The 16,326-nt window shown below is 45.3% G+C and overlaps 1 long non-coding RNA gene across 1 annotated transcript in view; it reads right to left on the bottom strand.

The window, feature by feature from the left end:
• Nucleotides 1-16,326, bottom strand: part of LOC125612279 — a 24,787-nt gene that overhangs the window by 3,601 nt on the left and 4,860 nt on the right. Inside the window, exon 2 of the long non-coding RNA XR_007342574.1 lies at nt 441-450. This is a non-coding gene — a long non-coding RNA (uncharacterized LOC125612279). The remainder of the gene's footprint in view (nt 1-440; nt 451-16,326) is intronic.

Genomic DNA, 16,326 nt, shown 5'->3' on the forward strand with positions numbered 1-16,326 from the left:
TCCCTTCCCCCTCCCCTTCCCTCCCTTCCCCTCCCCTCCCCCATTCTATTTCTTCTACCCCACTGGCATACCTCCCACTCATTTAATATTTTTAATTGGTGCTTTACAGATATACATAAAGATAAAATCCCCTGTCATATATTTCTACATGCATATAATGTCATTCTATCAAATTCATTCTGAATTTCCTCCCTTTTTCTGTCCCTTCTCCCTTCCCCTCCATCTTCTACTCCACTGAGGTTCCCTGTATCCCTTAGGAAACCTGACCCATTCTCCCCGCCCCATGTCCCCTTACTTGGCTTTAGCTTTTGCCTGTGATAGAGAACATTCCACCCTTGACTTTCTGAGCCTGGCTTATTTCACTTAGCATGATGTTCTCCAGCTCTATCCATTTTCCTGCATATGCCCTAATTTCATTCTTCTTCACGGCTGAGTAAAACTCCACACTGTCTTAATCCATTCATGGATTGATGCTGCCTCCAATTCTTAGTCTCCACCTTGTGAGACTGAATTTCTCATTTCCCAAACGACAGAACCTCTTTCATTTCCATTTCTTGGGTACTTTAGGGGATGGAAAGTTTTTCCCAGTTTTGTTATTTCCCCTGTGACCCCCCAAGCTTCAGAGCCGAGCGGGTCCTAATCAGATTCATTAGTATCCACACTGTGATTGGGTGACTGGCACCAGGGAGCGTGGCCATTCTAAAACACCTGCGCAGGGTGGTGGTCTTTCTTTTCTTTCTCTCTGCAACGAAGACCAGGGACCATCCCTGTGAGGGAGGGTATCCAACAGCTTCTCTCTCTCTTCTTTCTTCTGCGTTTGCACTTGGGTTTCTTGGTAGTAAACCCTCAGGTTTTCTCCGAGATTCGTTGTACGGGGTTGAAAGATCTGAGGTTTAGGCTGGGACTTCACAGCAAGGTGACGCCTCTCTGGAGGTGTCCCACTTCAGAATTCTTTCAGGATCCCACCCCTGAAGATAGGTCTAGTCTTTGTTCTTAGTGCTAACTTTAATTTTAACTCAATATTCTGCCTTATACTGTAATTCTTTGTGAGCCTCTTTCTCTTCCAGGCTGGAGTTCACTGAGACTGTAAGATGGTATCTCTTAGCTTCATATCTTTCTTATCTGGACTGAGAGGATACAGATAGTATAATACAGTTCCTGGTGATTGAACCCAGGGGCCACTTAGCCATAGTGCTTGGTGGATTCAAGAAAGAGCAGAGACCAGACTCCAAATAGTGGCAGAACGTGTTGCTTCTACTTATCCTTGCCTGACCTAACCACTGGAGTCTCCACCCCTTTCTGAGACGGTTGTTTTGTTACACTCATGGTCTAAAATCCTAAACAGGCCCTCAGTGATTGCCCGTGACACATCCCCAGCCCTTTTTAGTTTTTATTTAGAGACAGGGTCTTGATAAGTGTTTAGGGCCTTGCTAAATTGCTGAGGATGGCCTCAAGCTTGTGAACCTCCTGCCTCAGCCTCCTGAGTTGCTGGGATTACAGGCGTGCACCACCACACCTGTCAAGACATATTTCTTAAATGAAGCGCCCTACGGTCAAATCCAGACCCTCTACTTCTTGGTTACGTGACATTGAACAGGTAACTTTTCTGAGAATTTACTAGAAACTGAAGATAATCATTCCTCTTTGACAGGGTTATTGTGAAAACCAAGTAAAAATAAAATAAGTCAAAGTCCCTGGGACATTGAAAATATAAGGTCCTTGCTTAGCATCTGGATGGCCATCTTAAGTGACAGCCGCCATTTTAAGGAAAAAGCTTCCCTTTCCCGCCCAAGGGCAATTCTGAGAAAGTCTCACCACTCCCTCACACCAACCCCACCCTTAACCACCTGCATTAGGACCCGCCCAGCTCTGATTCCTGAACCTGCCCCATAGAAGTCCCAGAACCCAAGCCTGTATTGCCTCTCTCTCCTATAGAGAGATGGCCTTTATTTTTCAGCTCTGACAAATAAACTCTCGTGTGTATCTCTGCCTGGTCTCCGTCTTTCATTTCTCTCACTTTCCCTTCATTTTGGTACCGAGACGGGGTTTGGGTTCCCTGGTGTGCCTGCTCCCTTCTTCGAGGGTCACTGAGTGTCCCCAGGGCCCTGATACAGATTCCATCATGGCACCAGGCCCTCCGTTCTGCCGAACTCCCTCTCTGCACCCACCACCAGACATTTCAGGTAAGACCCCTGTCTCTGGTCCACCTAAATGACCTATGGGTCCCAGGAAGTGATCTGGCACTCCCAGGGTTACCATGTGGTCAGGGGCACTCCCAGCCACTGCTTTCACAGCTGCGGATGGTCCCTACTATTAACTGGGTCTATAGGTGGCCTTTTATTTGGGTCCTGGGTTTTGAGAAAAACCACTGAGGGTGATTGGGAGTTGTTCCTGGTGAGACCTCTCGTCCTTGGGTTAATCTCTATGGCTTCTGCCCCTACAGAGTCCCGGCCGGGTGCCCAAGTGTCTCTATGGGCTCCTGTCCCCAACGCTTGCCCAGCGGTGGTGATGAACCCCTGAGCATAACCGTCCTCTTGGCCAGGTGATACTAGAGACTGGGGGACGTCCCACCTCTAAACTCACCTCCTACATCTCACCATGGTTTGTTTCTCCTCCATTCCCTCCTATAGTCCCCGAGGCTGCCTCCTGGCTAACCTAGGGTCTCTCTCTCTCTCTCACCTGGGACTTAAAACCCCCAAAACTTATCCATTTGCAATCAGATCTGGCCTCAATATCCTTTGGATAATGACTCTAAATGGCTGCTTAAGGGCACTCTAGATCCCAATACTATCAGGGAATCTTTTCAACTATTGTGAGCGTTTGGGAAAATGGAAAGAGATATCATACATCGACTGTCCCTGAGCCTGTAGTGGCCCTTCTGGTTCCCCTTCCCAACTCTTAGGACTGGCTGCAGAGGACTTATGAGGCCCAGGTCCCCACCACCCGACCACAACCTCACTCTGTGGAAACCCAGGGTAACTCTGTGCATTTCAGGTGGGCCTGTCTCCTTCCTCCTGGACACTGGGGCTACATAGTCAGTCCTCAGGGAGTTCTGGGGGCCTACTACCAACCCTTACAGACACCTAGCCTTGTTTACACTTTTGGCTAATTTTTACTCACTCCTTTTTTGGTCATTCCACAGTGTCCTGTTTCCCTTATGGGAAGGGACATCCTCACAAAGTTGGGGGCTATGCTTTCCTTTTCCCTTCATATACATTTTAACGCCCCCCCGCCCCCAACAGGCCTCTCTCTTCCTCTCATCTGTCTACAAAATGGACTGGACCCTCTTGGGTCATTGTTACCACTCCCTTGGCTGCCCACCTTGAGGGCATCCCATATGGGGTTCATAATTCCCATTTAAAATGGTTTTCTCCACCCACAGGCCCTCTCAAGCTGCGTTTCTCCAAGGCTGGAACCCCCAGTCTTCCTTCAGTCTCTGAGGACCACGAGGACGCTGCAGAACATGAGAACCATCCTTCCCTTCTTCATTTTTGCCCTCCTCCCTCGTTCTGCCCTTCCCTCCCAGGGGGACTACTATTATTGCAATTTCAAGGAGACTCACAGCAACTGGCTCAAACCATACTAACCATACAACCCCAGCTGGATTCTTTAGCTGCTGTGGTTCTGCAGAATCCAAGGGGCCTTGATCTCCTTAGGGCTGAAAAAGGCGGACTTTGTCTGTACGTACGGGAGGAATGCTATTTTTATGTCAATCAATCTGGTGTAGTGAAGGACAAGATAAAACAACTCCAACAGGACCTTGGACTCTGGAAACCACAGCTCTCCTCGGCTGAAGGATAGCAGAACACCAATCCCTCACTAAAAATTGGGGCACCGGGGGACAGCATTCCACCACCACTCAACCTCCGTCATTGTTCCAATGACATCCCATGTCGCTAATGAGGGATTCAAATGCTGCCCCTTCCCAGCAGGAAGCAGTTACAGAAGATTGACCTATGTCCCTGTTCTCTAAGGGGCCAATAAAAACAAAACAAACAATACAAGTCGGGTGGAGGGGATATAAGGTCCTTGCTTAGCATCGGCCGTCTTAAGTGACAGCTGCCATTTTAAGGAAGAAGTTTTGTTTTTCCACCCAAGGGCCTTTCTGAGAAAGGCTCATCACTCCCTCATACCAACCCCACCCTTAACCACCTGCATTAGGACCCGCCCAGCTCTGAGCCTCCCCCATAAGAGTCCCAGAACCCAAGCCTGTATTGCCTCTGTCCATCAATGGAGAGGTGGCCTTCATTCATCAGCTCTGACGATAAACTCTCCTGTGGATCTCTGCCTGGTCTCCGTCTTTCATTTCTCGCTGACCCGTCTCTCGTTCCTCCAATTCCCTTCAGTAAACAAAGAACATTATTTTCCATTTTTTTATGCTAACTCCTCTGTGAATGGGGATGTGGGTGGAGCTTAATGGAATGAACCAGATGGTGGGGCTGGTTCTCTGGCAATTATATCTCAGATCGACTTCATTTGCACCCGTCCACCCTATAAGTGACACCCGTTCTCCCTATAAGTGACACTGCTGCCTGGTTTTTCTTTTGGTGACCCTGAGCTGCAGGTGGTATCTCTGTGATTCGCAGCTTCAGCCTCCCTAGGGCCCAGGATGGGTCGCTTTTTCTTGGATTCTCTTTTGAGGTTGCAATCTCAGCTGTCCTCCCCTTGGCTCTGAAGATGATTAGGCAGGGCATGAAGAAAGCCATCTCTTTCAAACGGTTGTGAAGCAGCCATGATGGAGAGGGCCACTTACCCTGCCTTGAACTCCTGCCCCTTTTGCCTGATGTCTGGCCAGGAGTCACCCGTGACCTTGGCAAAGAAGAGGCAGCTTGCCTCCTTCTGAGCTCAATTATCAGGAGATAACCTCTGAAAGTTAGTTAAATAGGATTTCTCTTTCCTATTTCTTTCTTTCTTTAAAAAAAGCTTAGCAGACAAAGGATTTGCTGCAGCCAGCAAGGACAAATAGGTACAATGTTAGAGGAGAGTTTTCGATTTTGTTGGGGAGAGAGGCAGCCTCAGCCTGTATGTGCTCACTCCACCTCTTCAGAGAGAACTTCAAAAGCCTCACTCCAGAGATTTGCTCCAAGACTGCATGGCCCGTCAGTTAGTGTATAATGTAGCACTTGCTTTTATCCTTATAAATATTTTAACTCTTCTTTCACTGTGGATCCCTTGTTTCAAAGCTAAATTTCTTTCACTTTGTTACTACAATTGCACCTTCTCCACCACATCTAAGCAATCTTCCCTTCTGCCCAGGGCTGGCATTAAGGTAAAATGTGTCTCCCTCTCTCCGCGTTTCACAGTCTCTTTCAATTGAGCCGTTCACTCATTGTGAGCTTTTAGGAAAATCTTCAGTTTTGGTTTATGTTTTTCTCTTCCTCCCCCCCATCCCCAACCCCCCCCCCCCCATGCTCAGTTCTCAAGCCCCGTTTTTATTTGAGTAAGATTTTATTTTCTTCCTGCTGTGTCTGCACTTTCTTAGAAATGTTAATTCAACAAATGTTGATGGGTGCTCTCAGCCTCAGTGCTAAGGTACATAGGCATATGCATGCACAGACACACCTCACATCTACATACAGACACAGGTGTGCAGCTGTATAGGTATAGATACACCGAGCAAAGAAGCACAGAGAAGTCTGATAGAACCTCTCCAAGATGTGAGAGAAAGGGGCCATGGACGACTTCTCTCAGGAGGTGTCTTTAACAGTATGTATTGATGTATCAATAGCTGATAGATAGTACTATCTGTATACTTAGGAGAAAGACAGTCTAAGAGCCCAGCATGGTGGTGCATGCCTGTAATCCCATCTACCGGCCGAGGCAGGAGAATCACAAGTTCAAGGCCAGACTGGGCAATTTAGCAAGATCCTGTCTCAAAAACAAAAAAAAATATTTTAAAGGTGGGGATGGGTATGGGGGGTGCTGGGGATGTAGCTCAGTGACAGAGTGCTTACTTAGCAAGTGCTCGGCCCTGGGTTTGGTCCCTTGTAAGGGGGGGGGGGAGGCACTTTAACGAGAGAGAACATAAAAATTATAAAAACTTAAAAAAAGTAGCATGAAACATTGGGAGAAAAATGGAAATGTGGTGTAGCTGAAGGCTGGCATTTGTTGGAGGAAAAGATGGGAAGAGAAGTTGGAAGGATGCGCCTCGTATTAGGCAAGTCTTTCCCATTGGACAAAGGGGTTGAATGTGAACTTTTATGTGGGATTCCTGGAGGTTTTAAAATTAAAAAAAATTTTTTTACTTTTTTTTTTTAGTTATATATACCACCACGATACCATCTGACATTATCACAGATGCATGAAATAAAACCCACTCCAATTCAGTCCCCAGGCATTCTCCCTGCCTCTTCTCCCCTCCCTCCACTCCACTGATTCCTCTTCAATCCATTTACACTTTACTTTTTTTTTTTTAATTAGTGTCCTGTGGACACACCCACAGCTGGACCCACGGTGCCACATCCATGCATGGACATACAATGTTTGGTCAGATTCATTGCATAATTCTTCCCTTTCCCCATCTCTTCTTCCTCCTCCTCAATCCCCTTCATCTACTTAACTGATCTTTCTTCTATTTTGATGAAATTCGTTCTCCCTTTTATTCCCTTTCTCTTTATCTCTTTGTCCCTCTCCACTACTTGGATTAGCTTCTGAATATCAGAGAAAACAATTCACAATAGCCAATATATAGAACCAACCTAGGTGCCCTTCAACAGATGAATGGATAAAGAAATATATACACAGTGGAATATTACTCAGCCATAAAGAAGAACGAGATTATGGCATATGCTGGTATATGGAACTAGAGTATCATGTCAAATGAAATAAGCCAGTCCCAAAATGTCAAAGGACAAATGTTTTCTCTGATATGCGGAAGCTACTCCTTTTTTTTTTTTTTAAGCAAATGAGTAACTTGTTCAACTCTGATTTCAAGTAATTTTTGTGACAATGAAGAATATAGTAGTTCAATAAGAAATTGGAGCAGGTTATTCTTTACCTTTTCAATTTACCAAATCCTGACCAAAATTTCTTATTTGAAAAATAAGTCAATACAAATTCAATAAATTCATGTCCTAGAAACCTAAAAAAACAAATGCAGGCTGAACTTCACATGGAAAGTTCAGCAACAGACCTATACACAACAAGTCTGGGAACAAAGGTACAATTTGAGCCAGGACTGCAGGCTGGGGTCTGGCCTGGGAGCCTGAGGTCTCTGTGGACATGTTATTCACACGTCACTCCCTCTAGTGGGAGGTTACAGTTTGGCCATAATGATCATTAACTGGAACAAGCGCTCTGACTTCTTTATTCTCCAAAACATTATTTGGAAGTCCAGTAAACGTCATTCATGATTGTTTCCTATCAGCCAGTGTTAAGGGTTTTTATGGTGAACTTTTCAGTTCTCCCAGAAGAAATGATCAATCCCTCTGTTTATGCACAAGCATTTTAGGCATATTTATGTTGCAAAATGTATCACAGTGTATGGTGCTTCTATCTTGATGGAGCAGAACAGCATGGTGATCAGCAGCACATTTTCTCTCTCATGCAGAAGCTAGGGCAAAATTAGGGGGGGAAAGGGGTGCATGTGAAAATCCTATGAAGATGGAAGGGAGATCAGTGGAGCAGAGGAAGGAGATCAGAGGGGAGGGAGGAAGGACGTAACAGGGAGGCAGTGTGGAGTGGAATTAACCAAACTATGCTCTGCGCATGCATGAATATATCACAGCGAATTTCATTCACCTTTATGTATATCTGTAAAGCACCAATTTAAAACATAAATAATTAGAAGACCAGTAAAGAATAGGGAGGGAAGGAGGTGGAGGGAGGAGGCGTAGGACAGAGGAAGCACTGGGGATGGCAGTGGGACAAATTGTATTCCATGCATGCACGATTATGTCAAAATGAACCCCAATATTCTACTGCATCAATAAAACATATATTGTATAAAATATGTATATATTATATATGTTATATGTGTACACATAGGTATGTTATATATATATATGAATATATATAGTTTATACACACACATATAAAACATATATATACACCCCCCCAAAAAAAAGAGGGGGGGAAGAACACATTTTCTGGAACCAGATTGTATGGCTTTGAATCCTGGAAGTCATTTCCTAGCCACACAAACTTACCTTTGTTTGTTTTAGCTTCTGTGTCTATGAAAAAATCCAATAGTGTTTTACACCCCATGGGTTCTTCTGCAGAGGAAAGGAGGTAATGTGGACAGTACTGAGAACAGAAGCGAGGACCTAGTAAGTGTCGGTGAAGCTGTCAATATTCTGGGAATAATCCGACTTCTCTACGTTTCTAATCCTTATCCTGCCTCAGTGTACATGAAGTATGACATGTCTCGTACGGCACCCTGGGACAGTGGGTGGGCTGCTCACACTCCAGGGGACCAGGCCGAGGGCTTCTCCCACCCCAGGCCCTTCCTGGCTGCCTGATGGATGAGGAGATGATCATGGCTCTTTGTGTCCTGCAAACCCAGCACAGCTTTGTCGCAGTGCAGACCCTTAGTAAGTGTCCGTTTCAACCCATGGACGAGTGATTGGAACTTAGCAGGGGCTTTCCTCTCTTTGCCCATGGACGGTGACGTGTTCTTCTTGTGGGGAAACAGCACTCACTGACTCTGTCATCGTTATTTTCTGCCCAAATAATGTGTTTTGGCAATTTACATTTTACAATTGCCCTATATTCTACCAAATCACACTTCAGGGGAACAGGAAAAAGAAAGATCCACTGAAAGAGGAATTGTCAGACTATGTGGAGGGGTTGGCAGAACGTCACCAAGATGAACCAAGAAGTGCTTGGTCATCCACAGGGCTCAGAATGAGACCTGCTGGGCACAGTGTTTGTTCTGGTCCATTAGTGGGATGTACTTTAACATGAGCTGTGGCAAGACACTGACAGTAAGTCAAGACGTTCTAGGAGTGACAGTCTTCCTATGGCCCATTTCCTAGAAACCAGAACAAGTCCCAGACAACAATCTGGAGAAAAAACTAAATTGGGCCAACTGGTAGACCCCATTTTTTTTTAAATAATCATTCACCATGAGATTAATAGCTCAAGGGAGTTCATATAACTGGTCAAAGAAATGTTTAAAAAATGGGAGAAAATCAACATCAATAGAAATCAAGGAAAAATACTATTTACCTGCCAAAACAAGGACTTTCTATACGATAGAGCAGTGGTCCCAAAGTTTGTACTATGGCTATTTAACGAATTTAGAGTGATTCATTTTTTTTTAGTTAAGTTTCATCTGTCTCAATCTTATAGAAAAATGGAAAGAAGAGTACAAACCCACCGGCATACTCTTTATCTATTGTTAAGTTTTTTTTAAACATTTTTTTTAGTTGTCAATGGATCTTTTATTTATTTATATGCGGTGGCTGAGGATCAAACCTGGGACCACACACATGCCAGACAAGCGCTCTACCACTGAGCCATGACTCCAGGCCCCTCTTGTTAAGTTTTGACATTAACAAACTAGCTTCCACATTTGTGTTCTTATTTCTTCTATCTCTGTATCTATGTATCTGTCAATCATCTATCTACTCTTTGTCTGTCTGTCTCCTCCCCCCCACCCCTCTCTTTTTTGCAGGAATACTCAACATACTGACTACACTTATCTCTTACTTTTGGGATTACTGATGTGTTTATTTTAATTCTTTATGTTTAGATGCGTTTTCTACAATAAATGTGTTTTACTAAGTAATTTTAAAAGTTCAATTTGTCTTTTTGGTTGGTTGGTTTGTTTTGGTACTGGGGCTTGAACTCAAAGGCACTTTGCCACTGAGCTATATGCCAAATCCTCTTTTTTTTTTTTCCAAATTTCGAGACTAGGCCTCACTAAGTTGCTGAGGCTGGCCTCAAACTTGCAATACTCCTGCCTCAGCCTCCCAAGTCAATGGGATTACAGGCATGTGCCATCATGTCTGGCTTCGATATTTTCCCCACATTTTTTAAATTGGTGCATTCATAATTATGAGATTTGTTGCTGTATATTCATATATGCACACAATATGATAATATAATTTGGCCAATATCACTCCCCAATACTTTCCCCTTCAATTTAAAAAAAAAATTATTTAGTTTAGTTATACATGACAATAGAATGTATTCTGGCATATCATCCATTTTTTGTTTTTGCCAAACTTCTTGCCTATTGAAGAGATCAGAGGGGGTGAACCAGCTAATGCATATCCTGGGGGCAAGTGAGAACATTTTAACAATAAGTGCAGCACAGTTTAGCTTCTGGCAAGTTCCCAGTACTTGGTGGATTGGGAAAGGAGCAGAAGTGGGACCCAGAATATGGGCAGAAAGCATTGTTCCTACTTATCGTTGACTAATCTAACCACTGGACTCTCCCCTCCTTCATGACGCTGGTTGTGTTACAACATTCATGGTCTAAATCCCAAATGGGCCCTCAGAGATTGTGGATGACCCCTGTCCCTTGGCAATGCTTCCTCCCATTCCCACTGGTGACCACTTTCAACAGTTGACCTCTTGCTTCACACTGCCACCATTTCCCAATCCCGTCCTTTCCTGAGAAAACCAAGAGCTCTTGGAGAGGATGTCCCCTGATTTGCTGTGTTAATGCATTTAAAATTTCATGTGTCTTAACTTCTTCCTTACTTCCTGTTACAGAGAATGTGAAATCCTGTTGTTTAACATGGGCCCCTCAACCTTGGTTTTGGATTCTGGACTTTGCTTGCCAATTAGCACCTCTTCTTTTATCTTCAACCTCTTCTTCGTTGACTCTTTCCTCCATCTAAAAACAAGCTCACGTGGCCGCCATATTGGAAAACAAGACCTTTCTTCATTCTTCTTGGGATGCAGTCTGGTATTTGCTCTATTTTACATTTTAGCTGCTGGGAAGAGCTGCCTATTCTTCCTGAAGCACTTCTCGCAGATGGAGGATTTGCTGAGTGCCCTGCTGTCTGAATTCCATCTCTCCACAGAGAGAGCCCTTGCTAAGATCCGCAGTGAACTCCATGGAGCCAAAGCCAATAGATACTTTTCTTTTATTCTTTCTACAAGTACTTTAAACATTTACTTCTTGTACATATTAATGGGACTCTGTGTGGTATCTCACACATGCTTACAGGGTGTACTGATCGAACCCAACTTTCCTTTATCTATTCTTTACACACCCCTCCCAACCTAAAGCAGGAATGGATACATTTCTGAGTATCATCTTTTGGACCCCACTCCTTAAAACCCTTTTACTATCTGTCCTCCTGGATTACTTCCTAATTATGGGTTCAATCTTCCTCATTGTCCTCCATAGACTTTTCTTTAGACCTTGAGGCTCTCTTTAATATTACTTTGGTCTTCTTACTCTTCCTAGTCTTCCTGGGAAAAACACCAATTCCATTCATGGTTCAAATTCCCACCTAGATTGATATCTTTCACACTGTTAGCTACCTGCTGGGACTGAGTCTTAGGATACCCATCAGTTTATGTGACTCAGACTCACGTCCTCCTCTAACTAGTCTCCACCTAAATTACTTCTTCCTGCCATATTGTCTACTCAGTAAATGGTACCCATTTCTTCAAGACACCCAGCTATGAATTCTGGGAACCATTATGGACCCCTAACCTTGTAGATCTCCCACATCTAGTCAGTCATGGAGCATTACAATACCTACCATCGAAACATCATCCATCACATCTCTTCTCTCTATTCTCATGTCTGGGGAGAGGCCACCACCATTTGCCGCAGTCTGGCTGGGCACAAATCACGAGCCACTCAAGCAGGAACAAACTTTATTTCCAAACTCCACCAGCACACTCCCCGGGAACTCTCCCGAATGCCACCCACGCGGCTCCTCCAGGAACACACCACACACCAACTGGAACTCCCACCACCGGAACTTCACCAACCAACGTGAACTCTTCAGGAATCCCCGTGAGAGCTCAACTGGAACTCAACGGGAACTCCGTGAGAACTCAAAAGTCATCATCTTAATGGCTCGCTGGCGTCACCTCTCAACCACTACTTCTGGCAAAAATGCCATGTGTCATCCCGATTTGGCTGTGGCCCTCAACAACCATTGATTGTCTAGTGACTATAAAAGTTTCCTGATGGGTTCCCATGTGTATACCCTTCTCCTCCAGCAATTCATCTCCTCGCTGCCTCTTAGTGCTCAAGGAATTCAAATCTGATGACTTCCTGTCATATTTCTTCAGGAGATTCTCTTGGCTTCCAGAATTTAGCTCCAAACTAAGATGCTCTTCTGTGACCTCATTCTGGTGCTCCTCTCCTTGCCCATTTCTCATCTCTCTCAGAATACACCTTCATGCCTTACCCGTGCTTTCTCCGTGACAGTCTTACCACATTACAAAATTCTGTTTTTCATTCTTTGATGATATTTTTCTCTCTTTCTGTTTTTCATTTCTCAGCACAATGCACTTTACTCTGGCAACTCTTAGCCACTCCCTGAGTTGAGGGCAGACAACTCCCTGCTCGGTGCCTGTTTGAACTATGCATTTGCTCATGGTTTTCATTAGTGGTCTGTAAGTGTCTGAAGGTCAGCTTATCTTATAATCTTTAGTATAGTGCTTGCTCATTATGGCACAGTAATGTTTGGCTGGGCACAATTCAGGAGCCACTTGTCAAAAGAAACAAACTTTATTTTTAGAACACACACACCACACCACACAGCTCTTCAGGAAAACCCTCAGAGCCCAACTGCCACCACCGGCTTCCCACAAGCCTCTCAACCTCCCCCACTCCTCCTGCTCTTGAGGTCGATTGGCTGGGTCGTGTGGGCGGAGCCTAAAAAAGTCCCCCAATGAGCAGCTCCGTGGTCTGAAAGGGCGGGGAAACAGCCCAATGGGCATCACCGCAGAGGAGCCAATCAGTTGGCAGCTAGAAGTTTGCTGGGGCCGCTATGAGCCAATCATCAGCTGGCAGCTGGAAGTTTGCTGGGGCCCCTTGGGAGGTGGCTCTCAACAGCTCATGGTTTTCATTAGTGGTCTCTAAGTGTCTGAAGGTCGCTTATCTTACAGTCTTTAGTATAGTGCTCGTTCATTGTGGCACATTAATAGTAGAGACTGATCAATAAACATTCATGACTGACTGCATTCATGGAATTAGTATATTCTTCTTTTCTCCTATGGATATTTTCCTTACCTTATTGTGAATTTTAACTTCCCAAAGACAATATAGACTTTGTCTTAGAATTGAAGCATACTGGTAGTCGACTGGGTCCATTCCCTTTATTTTACAGGAGGAGAAATTATTATTATTATTTTTTTTACCTTATATGACTTGGATTTGGCTCAAAACCCCTGTCCTTTGATGTCTACTTCAGTCCCTTTGGTCTCACTGGGTCTGCCCAGGACTCTGCTTAGCAGACAGAACAAACACGGATTGAATTGAGGGAGATTATTTAAATGTGACCCACTATGAATTTTACTTGACCCTGTGCACATGGGCTCCTAGCAATATTGCTAATTAATCCAACAACAACTCTGAGGCAATTAGGCTTCATTAAGGTGGGTTCTGGCCTCATTTTTAGAAGCACTTTTGGATTGGTAACGGTGGCCTGGCAGCTGGAACAGATCCTTCCGGCCAACAAATTGCAAGGCCTCACGTAACCTCCACTCCCCGGGAATTCAGAAGGAAGAGTTGGTCCTTTTCCCCAACCAGCCTTCTCTACCCACAGAGCCGAGAGCCAGGCCAAGATTGCTGTCTCCCTCCACAGCTCTCTCACCTGAATCCTCCTTCGCCAACTTCCTTTCCAGTCTCCTGGGCAGGGGGGAGGCCCAAAGGCCTTCATGTTTCAGTTCCTCGCCACCAACTTCAGAGCCCAGAGGGGACGGGTTCAACATACAACACAAACCCACTCAGACACGAAAGTTAATTACTTACAGCTCAAAAGAAGGGATCCTTATTTTCCCAAGAGACACAAATTTAAGAGCACATGTCTCGAGGCAGAATGACATTGTGTACAAAGAGCATGTGGCTTCTGTCATCCCACTCTGGCTGGGCACTGGAAGAAATGTTCTTTGATTTCTTACAACCATATGGTCTTTGTGCCCAATCAAGCTAAAGAACAAAATTATGTGCCTCCGTCTCCCATTTCCTCTTGCTGTCTGTTTAGCTCTTTGTACATTCAAATGTGATATTTTTTTGAGGGGGGCTAATATTAATCAAATAATGCAGTGACCATCTGAAGTCACAAAGGAAGAAATAAGGGGCATTTGTTTTACCCTATAAGCTCCCTGATAAGGAAACTTATGTTGTAGAATTGATGTTTCTTCTGAGTTGGTTGCATCCCTTTGACTCTAGGTAGGTCTATTTGGCTGCACCCCTGGAACGAGCCCTTTGGCTACATCTTCTTGCTCTGCTTGTCCTGGGTTGTGTGGGTCTCTGAGCCTCTTGATTCCTTTCCTTGGATGCCTGACCCTGCTAGGAGAAGACTGTTTGCACGTAACACTGTCAGTCTGTTTTGCAAATCATGAAGGATGGCGAGATTTCATCAGGAACCTAGCCATGCATGGAGAAGCATGTGTTCCCCCCCACCCAAGGAGCTCCAGTTGGAGAACATACTGGGTATTCTGAGGAGGGAGAAAGATGAAGGTCAAGGATTATTGTTAACAAAAGTTTAGGGAAATCAACCTGCATTGACTTCCCACTTCTGAGAGAAGCAATAAGTTTCATATCAATACTAGTCAAAATTGATATCTAGGATGGCTGTACCAGTCTGGACATCTTTGGTTGTTGTCAAGAAAAATCAACTGTAGCTAGTTTAAACATCAACTACAAATACATGAGCAGTAGACAAAAAGAAGGGATATATCAACTTAGTTAACCGTAAGATGAAACGGACACTGACATCAGGAATGGCTGGATCCAGGGACTCAAATGATAGCCTTCGACTCTGCTGTCTTCTACATATGGTTCATTCTCAAGTATTCTTGGTTTGGGTGCCACGACCACTTTCACCATCATCGCCACCATCATCACCACAAAAAGCAGATTGTGTGGTATAGTGTTAATGTGGGAGATGTGGTCCTGAAAATGCAATGCTCAGCTGTTCTGCTACAGGAAGTACAACTGACTCACAGGAAGTACAACTGACTGCTCTCACCCTTCTGGATCCAACACCACGTTCAAGTCAAAGTCACACTTCCCCCCAGGGCTGCTTCCAACAGGGCCATTAAGGCAGGCTCATTCCTGCAAGATGTCAGAGGACTGCCAGGTGACTTTGACTCATTAGCCGTATTTGTCCTTAGAACTGGGCTTCAGCAGGGCTTGGTGGCGCATGCCTGTCATCCCAGGGGCTTGGGAGGCTGTGCCAGGAAGATCGTGAGTTCAAGGCCAGCCTCAGCAATTTAGCGAGGCCCTGAGCAACTTAGCAAGACCCTGTCTCAAAATAAAACATATAAAGGGCTGGGGATGGGGCTGAGGGGTTGAAGGCTCCCGAATTCAATACCTGGTACCAAAAACAACAAAACAAAACAAACCCAAACAACCCCAAACCAAAACAAAAGAGAACTGTACTTCAGCCTGGGACTTCCTGCGGAGTTACCCCTCCCTCCCTGTCTCCTGCACATGAGTCCTGAATTGTGGTCGGAAGCTTCTTCCCACCTTCCCTCACTCCATTTTCTTCTGCGGTCACAGGTATTTCTCCACATAGCTCATCTCATCTTGGCACCTGCTTCTCAAAACACCAAACACACAGGAGGTGATCTCAGATTGCACAAGTGAGGAAATAGGAAAGATGAGACAGAGAAGGAAGAATAGTCTATGGAAACCGCACCAGTGAGCAGGCGGCCTCAGGACCTCAGTGGGCAAGCCATGCCCCACGGGAGGACAAGGACACTGGGAATTTATTTACTGTTTTCCATTTCCCACTGGATGAAGATTGCCTGAGCACATCAACTTTCTAAGGTAGCAGCGGAGGGTGGTGGTGTATACTCCTTCAGGCAGAGGAGAGAGGTTCAAATGCTTGAGGTTGGGAACTCTCCACTGTAGCTGCTGGCCAAGGGGATGTGGCACCTGGCACACAGATATGGTACCAGTCAAGGTGCGGTTGGGGGGGGAGGAGAAGGAAGGAGAGGGAGAGGGAAGAGGAGAGAGAGAGAGGGAGAGGGAGGGGAGGAGGAGAAGAGAGGAGAGGGAGGGGAGGGAGGGAGGAGGGGAGGCAGGGATGGAAGGAGGGAGGGAGGAGGGAGGGGAGAGAGGAGAGAGAGGAGAGAGAGGAGAGAGGGGGAGAGAGAGGAGGGAGAGGAGAGAGGGGAGGAGAGAGAGGGAGAGAGAGAGGGAGAGAGAGAGGAGAGAGAGAAGAGAAGGGCAGA

This window comes from Marmota marmota, unplaced genomic scaffold (genome assembly GCF_001458135.2).
Source record: "Marmota marmota marmota unplaced genomic scaffold, marMar, whole genome shotgun sequence".
NCBI lineage: Eukaryota > Metazoa > Chordata > Mammalia > Rodentia > Sciuridae > Marmota > Marmota marmota.